This window comes from Cyrtonyx montezumae, unplaced genomic scaffold (assembly GCF_038088225.1).
Source record: "Cyrtonyx montezumae isolate F1298 unplaced genomic scaffold, pur_monq_1.0 scaffold_26, whole genome shotgun sequence".
Taxonomy (NCBI): Eukaryota; Metazoa; Chordata; class Aves; order Galliformes; family Odontophoridae; genus Cyrtonyx; species Cyrtonyx montezumae.
In genome coordinates, this window is record NW_027072003.1 from 1,027,738 (window position 1) to 1,034,987 (window position 7,250).

Genomic DNA, 7,250 nt, shown 5'->3' on the forward strand with positions numbered 1-7,250 from the left:
TCTTTCCACCAGACACTGTCCTGACATATGAAGTCAAACCTCTCCCTACATAGCTCTTGGCTATCATAGAAAGCAGCCATAGCTACAGGCACAAACAAGCAAAGTTTCCATCCTAGCTTTGTTCCAGACCTGACCTGGTTGTCTGCAGAGCCACACCCAGGACCCAAGCCATGCATGAGGAGCTGGAAGGTTTGGTGACCTTGTCTCAGCATTTCTTAAAATCATGGGGATGGTGGAACCTCAGGTCATGCTGTCCCCATACCCAGGTCCCATGAACTGTGTGCAGACAGTCACCTTGGAGCCTCAGCATCTCCCAGCAGCAGTGTGGGGCTGGTATCAGAGTGATTGTACTCTTTGGAGCACTCCTCATAGGCAACCTGAAGGGGATTACTGAAGCTGCAGATGCTTCAAGACAACCTCAGTGAGAAACATTTAACTGGGTGGAGAGGAGAGGAGAGGAGAGGAGAGGAGAGGAGAGGAGAGGAGAGGAGAGGAGAGGAGAGGGGAGGGGAGGGGAGGGGAGGGGAGGGGAGGGGAGGGGAGGGGAGGGGAGGGGAGGGGAGGGGAGGGGAGGGGGAGAGCTATGCAGCTCACATGAAACAGGGATAAGCTGGGAAGGAGCTTGGAAAGTGGGGATGAGGCACAAGGGACTTCCCAGTGATAAGGGCTGCTGGAAACCTCCAGTATAATCTTTGTTGTCTGAGGAAAAGCTGGGAGAAGGTGTCAGGAAGGGAAATCTAGAAGGAATTTTCAAATGACTCTTGCAAATGTTTCCCCAACAAAAGCCCCTTTAGTCCCAGGACTCCTAACCCCTTGCATGGAGCCAAGGGTAACATTTGTGCATGTGGAGCTATAAGGAAATGTGTTTATTTTTCAGCACGTTTGCTGAAACACTGTGTACTGGGTTGGGGAGCAGAGCTTTCCCCATGCCAGCAGGGCCACTGCCAGCTTACACCAGCTCTGAACCCCCCAGAGCCCAGATGCAACCACATCCCCTTCCCCAGGACACCCACATCACTTCTCCTGAGCAGCCCAAGCATATACAAGATAAAGCAGAGGAACAAGAGGAGGGGCAGGTGTCAAAGCATGGAAGCAAGCAGTCTAGAACAAACTGCAGAGCTATTCACTGGCACCACGCACAGGGCAAAAGCTTTTGTCATGTTTTAAAACAACTAAATGTGTTCCCACCCCTCCCATGACACTGCAGGGAAGGATCCTGCTGGGATTGAGGTATCTTTGGGCTGATTCCCACGTGGGAGTCTCTGGGAGATTGCACCAGCAATGAAAGTGTTAGCTCATGGTTTCTTGTTAAACACACCTGAATGGAGACATTTACTTAGGATTTCACATTATTAACAGCCAGAGCAGGAAAATGTCAGGGAAAGAAAAAAGCCAATGTTATTTCCAAGAGGAGATGCTCAGCTATTGGGGTTACCTCTAGCAGCTCCATAACAAAGGGGAACTTCCCACTTTAAAACACCCAGGGAAAGGAACCTCTCAGAAAATCCCTGGAGGAGGGGGAGGCCTCAGCAGTGTGGAATTCCAAATCCAGAGGTAAGTAGGATGCAGCCACGTGGGGCTGGGATGCCCTGTTACGGTGCTGCAGAGGCTGGCAGCATGCAGCTGTTCACCACCCGTCCTTGAGGCCGTGATGTGAGAGGATTAATTAATTTTTACACACCGCTCAGAGCAGGGCTGGGCATGATCATGCATTATTCATGCATTCAATAACACAGTTGATTTATTAATGAGGAGGTCAGACTCGCTGGAAACAAAGGCTTGTTGTAAAATCGCTTTGAGCTGGGGTGTTTCAGAGGAACTGCTGGAGCAGAGCCGGCACGGGGCCACAGCACTGGGATGATGACGGTACTCAGAGCTGCCCTGTTCCTTCCAGTCCATTAATCCCTGCATTCTTCAGAGACGCACGTTCCTGCTCCAGCACGGGCAGACAGCTGTGCAAATGTAATGCGGGAGCTGGAGGAGCAGAGCGGGCCCATAGGGGCGGCTTCCCAGCTGTCTCCTCCCTGCTGTAGCCATGGAGGACCTGGGGAGCCAAAGAGACCCAGAGCAGACACATCAGCATCTGGGCCTCGCAGGGAAACGGGAGGAGAATGCAGGCATCCAACCCCGCCCTCCTGCTGGCTCTGGGGAGAGCTGGAGCCACCTCCAAACCGAATGAAGGGAAGGAAATCTGTGCTGCAGGAGCTGCTTTCCCTATGGTTACATCTGGGGGCTGATAACCCACCTATCTCACTGTATTTCCTCTCCTTGTCTTTCTCAGTGCTGCAAAATCGCAGAGGGATGAACAGGGCAGGGGGTGGACAACCCTGCCCACGGCAAGGGGCCTGAAGCTAGATGATCTTGGAGGTCCTTTTCAACCCAGGCCATTCTATGATTGTACGATTCTATGACAAAATGAGGTACAAGCAGCAAATGGAGGGGTGATGGCTGGGACTGGTTTGGAGCAGGATGGGGCTTCTGTTTTGTCATTGCAAATTATTGCTGCTGTGGTTGGGATGGAGCAGCAGCACAGGGCAGAGTATTGCCACTGTTTTGTGCTTGTTCTTCTGTTGACAGTGGAGCAGTGTGTGGGTGCATTTCATACTGTGGGGGCAGCCAGCAGCAGCAGGGAATATTATCTGCTTCCAGCAAGAACGCTTCTCCCAAGTGCTGAGAGGCACTGAGGGCAGGAGAAATGGATGCCGCACTGGGGGCAACAGATCAGTGCAGCGAGAGGCTGTCCTGGCTCTGACCAGTCCGTACACACTGTGCTTTGAGAAGGCCAGTGGAAATTGAAAGAAAACAAAGCACGAATTTACCAAACCACACATAGAGCAGCCGGGGCACTACTCATCCCAGCCTCACACTGAAAACTGAGGAGGGCAGGGCTGAGGGAACAGAGTCACTAGCAAGGGGTTATGGGAAGGGGCACACAGCCTCGGGTGCCAGAGTGTGATGGGGACATGGGTATCCTGCCTGGGAGCAGCTCGGCCCCTGCAGAAGCTGCTGCACGTGCCCCAGGCAGGAGTGGGCTTTGCTCCATGATGGCATCCTGAACAGTGTCGAGATTCCTGGGCCTTAGTGTTTGGGGCTGTCGAGAAGAAGCTGCTTTGATCACCACTAATTATTGCTGCTGGGCTGACAGCACTGCTGTCCCACCCCCAGCTCAGCTGTGCCCGCCACGTGCCCCCATTGCCCCATGCTGCAGCATGTTTGTCGGTGCTGCTGGTGGGGCTGGAGCCCCACATCCACCTTCAGCTGGGTGGATGGACAGATGGACAGCGCCAGCAGTGTGCCCCACAGCCTGGGGCATGACAGAAAGGGCCTGGAGCACCACTAACCCAAACTCCAGGAATTAAACCCTCAATGCACGTCCCCATGATGCTTTTTATTCCCCGTAAACTGCACAGGCTCCTCCAGGTCCGCAAGTTCCTGCTGAACAACACAATTCGGCAGAACAGAAGCAAAAGCACAGATCGCCCACGCCCTCCTCTTGCTTCTGTTTATCTCCAAAGATTTTTCTGTAAAAAAAAAAAAAAAGGGAGAAGGGAAGGGAAGGGAAGGGAAGGGAAGGGAAGGGAAGGGAAGGGAAGGGAAGGGAAGGGAAGGGAAGGGAAGGGAAGGGAAGGGAAGGGAAGGGAAGGGAAGGGAAGGGAAGGGAAGGGAAGGGAAGGGAAGGGAAGGGAAGGGAAGGGAAGGGAAGGGAAGGGAAGGGAAGGGAAGGGAAGGGAAGGGAAGGGAAGGGAAGGGAAGGGAAGGGAAGGGAAGGGAAGGGAAGGGAGGGGGAACGGAGAGGGAGGGGGAACGGAGAGGGAGGGGGAACGGAGAGGGAGGGGGAACGGAGAGGGAGGGGAATGGAGAGGGAGGGGAAGGGGGAAGGGAAAGGAAAAGGGAGGGGGAAGGGGAAGGGGAAGGGGAAGGGAGGGGGAAGGGGAAGGGGGTTAGGGAAAACACAGCTTCTCTCAATCTGGAGGCATGCTTGCAGCCAAGAGTGGAGACAAGCAGGAGTGCAGAGGGCAGCGCTTCACCGCAGTACCCCTGGCCCTGAGGCTGCAGACCACGGGACCTGTGATTTGTTTGCAAGCACGGGAAGCCAGGTGGCAGGAGCAGGCAGGAAAGCTAATGGGTTTCCCAGGCAGTTGATGTTATACTTTAAAAAAAAATTCTCATTTTTCATATGCTTAAGAGAGAAAAACAGTCCATGCTCCACTGGGGATGGGAGCTCGGTGCAGTGACCCTCCTGAACCAAAGTATGCAGGGGAAGCAGGGATGCTCTTTGTCCATTGCATGGCTGCGGGCAGTGAGCAGGACCAGGTCCCACCTTCACCCCTCTTCCCCCAGCCCTGCTGCCCCCCAACTCCCCCCTTTCCCCCCCCCACCTCCAGCCTCATTTCACAGATGGATAGAAATGGAGGCTGTGAGTGTCAACCTCAAAAACAGTCTGGCATTCAGATGGCAGGGACGCACGGCGGTGCGGTTCCATGCACGCGGCCTCTTGTTTGCTCCCTGGTGCAGCTCAGGCTGCTGGTTATGATTTATTAATCTCTGCACAAGTTTATATTTGGCTCCAAGAGCGCCTGCAGCCGCTTGCAGAGTTGGGTGCCAGGTGCTGTCAGTCTGCACCAAGTGAGGCTGGGATAGGGCTGGGATGGGAGGCTAGGACTCTGCTTATAGGAAACATGATTGAGATTTTCCCCATCCAGGAGTCTGTAAATGGGCTGGAGTGAACCTGTTCCCTTCTGCTGTTTGTTCAGGAGAGCTGGGAGTCTTTCAAAGGGAGCTAAGTGCTCAAAGGGCCTTTGACAACTTGAATCAAGGTCTCTGAGCAAAGAAACACAGTTTTTTTTATTTCCTTCTGCTCCTTGGACAGCTGCAGCCAGCATCTGTCAGCCATTCCTGCAACCTTGATGCACAGTGGGGAGAGATGGGGAGGGAAGAAAGGCTCTTCCCTAACAAGCCTCCCTTAGCCACGGTGATGTTCACAGTGCAAAGCCGACGTCCAGGGGCAGGTGAAGGAGCAACTACATGAGGAAATGCTTCATAGTTTCCAGCTCTGTTCTATATTAGGCACTTAACCTTTACAAATACATTTGACGGTGGTTGCAGTAAGCTCTGACTTGCTTTGTGCTGGTAGATCCTCTCCCAGAACAGCCCAGGCCCGTGCTGTGAGGAGTGCTTTGATGAGTAGTGAGGAAATACAGTACATTGGGGTTTGCAGGGGAGCAGACTGGAGGATGCACACAGATATTCCGAGGCCATTTGTTACCCAGAGCCACAGTGGTGGGGCCAGGGGCCATGGGGATGTTTGTGGGAATATGTTGTGCACACCATCATAACCCACAAACAGTTATTATTACATCAGGCTCTGAGGCTCCAAAAGCAGCCTGTAAATATGGTGGAACAGCTCAGAGCCTTCCCCAGCTAAAACCATTATTCTCAGCACTGTGCAAAGCGGAGCAGGGAGTAGGGGACAGGTCAAGCTTTGCTCTCCTGCCCCTTGTGCCATCTTCCAGAAGAGATTCTGGGGCCAAATTAGAGCCATTTGCAGCCATCTCCTGTCGTAATTTCAGCTAGGAAAGACCCAGGCTGAGCCCTTGCAGCATACTGCACACAGGGAAAGCTTTGTAGCGCATCCCATGGAAGGAGCTGTGCCTGCACCTGACTCAAAGTTTCCAGCAGGGCCCCAAGGCTCCGCCACCATTGCGCTGTCTCTGAGTGACTGATTCTCATTGCCTTAAATCTTAGTTCAAGAATGTTGTTTGGGTTGCAGAAAGTACATCTAAAAGAGGGAGAAAAAAAAAAAAAGGAGAAAAAAAAAAGAACAAAAAGAGGAGGAGGAGGCCAGGGTGAGATGAGAGAGGTTTTGCTCACCCCTTCTGTGCTGACCGCTGTATTTCTGGAGAGGAGAGCAAAGCCCCAGCTGCAGCAGCCATAGATGCACATTCCCTCTGCACAGCTCAGCTAGGGCTGAACCTCAAGGATCCTCTCCCACTCCCTCTAGGATTTCCCCACTATTCTCCCATTCCAGATCTGATTTAGCTGCTGATGTTGTGGACATCCTCAGAAAGCAAGCAGGGGCTCCCAGACGAGGTTGGCTTCAGAGGTGGGGGTAATAACCATTGTTTGGGTGACAACCACTGGGGAAGTTGCATGGCTGCTTCTCTGGGCAGAAGAGAGGCAAAGCCCTCTGTGGGTATCCACTGTGGATTTAGGAGCCTGGTGAGGGGTTGGAGAGGTGAGGAAGAGAAGGTTTGGCTGCAAACATCCAGAAAGGCCACACAAACCTGGGAACCACAGTTCTCCAAGGCATCTCTGCTCTGGTATTTGGAAGAGGAGCCTGGTGCAAAGAAGGGGCTCCAGGTTATAGTCTGTGGTAATGGCCACCATAGAGGCTCTGCAGATGTTACCCCACTCATTTTCATCTGTCCTGTCCAAACCTGGAGCACACTGAAGGTCAGGGCCTTCCTGGGTCCTGCTTGGATTCTTGTGACCAGAGAACCTCAAAACAGTAGCTGGGACCGTCACCTTCAGGAGTTGTTTTTTCATTACAAAGCTCAGGAGGAGCCTCTGGGAGACCCCAGGTGAAAACCCCAGGTAAGCAGAGCCAGTGCCCTGCACACAGCTGCTCTGCAGACCAATGGGCACTGTAAACCAAAAAGAACATCAGGAAGGGGAGGACAGAGCAGTAAGCAGCTCCAGCAGAGCTGAAACTTCTTGTAAATGTGGAAGAAGCAATAATAACATTTCCATGAGTAAGAAGGGAAGCTGCTCTGAAGAAGCCATGCTTTATGACAATCGCTGTTTTTGTATGTGTGTGGTACCTTTAATAGCTTGACATTCACTGGGAAGAAGAAGAAGAACAAGCCTTATCTTTAGCAGGAGCATCAGATTGTTTTGATTCTTCGTTACACCATGGAGCATTTTCTTCCTGTGCCAGAGCAGTGGTCCGTGTACAGGACAGTGCTCCCAGCTCCAAGTGCAGTGTTTGTAAATTTAAGGCAAATTTGGGTCGGATTTGCTGGTTTCAGATACAAAGCACAAGAGTATTTGATCAAAACAAGTGGAACAAACCCAACCAAAATAGACACTGCGCACATCAGTTTGGTTTAGAAAACCAACACAAACTAATACAGCTATCTGTCTGGCCCTGATGAGATGCAGACTGCAACAGTTAGTGTAACTGCACTGGATGAGATTATGCAGCGATAGGGACCATTGGCTTTGAGCGAGCAGAACTGAGTGTTCCCAGC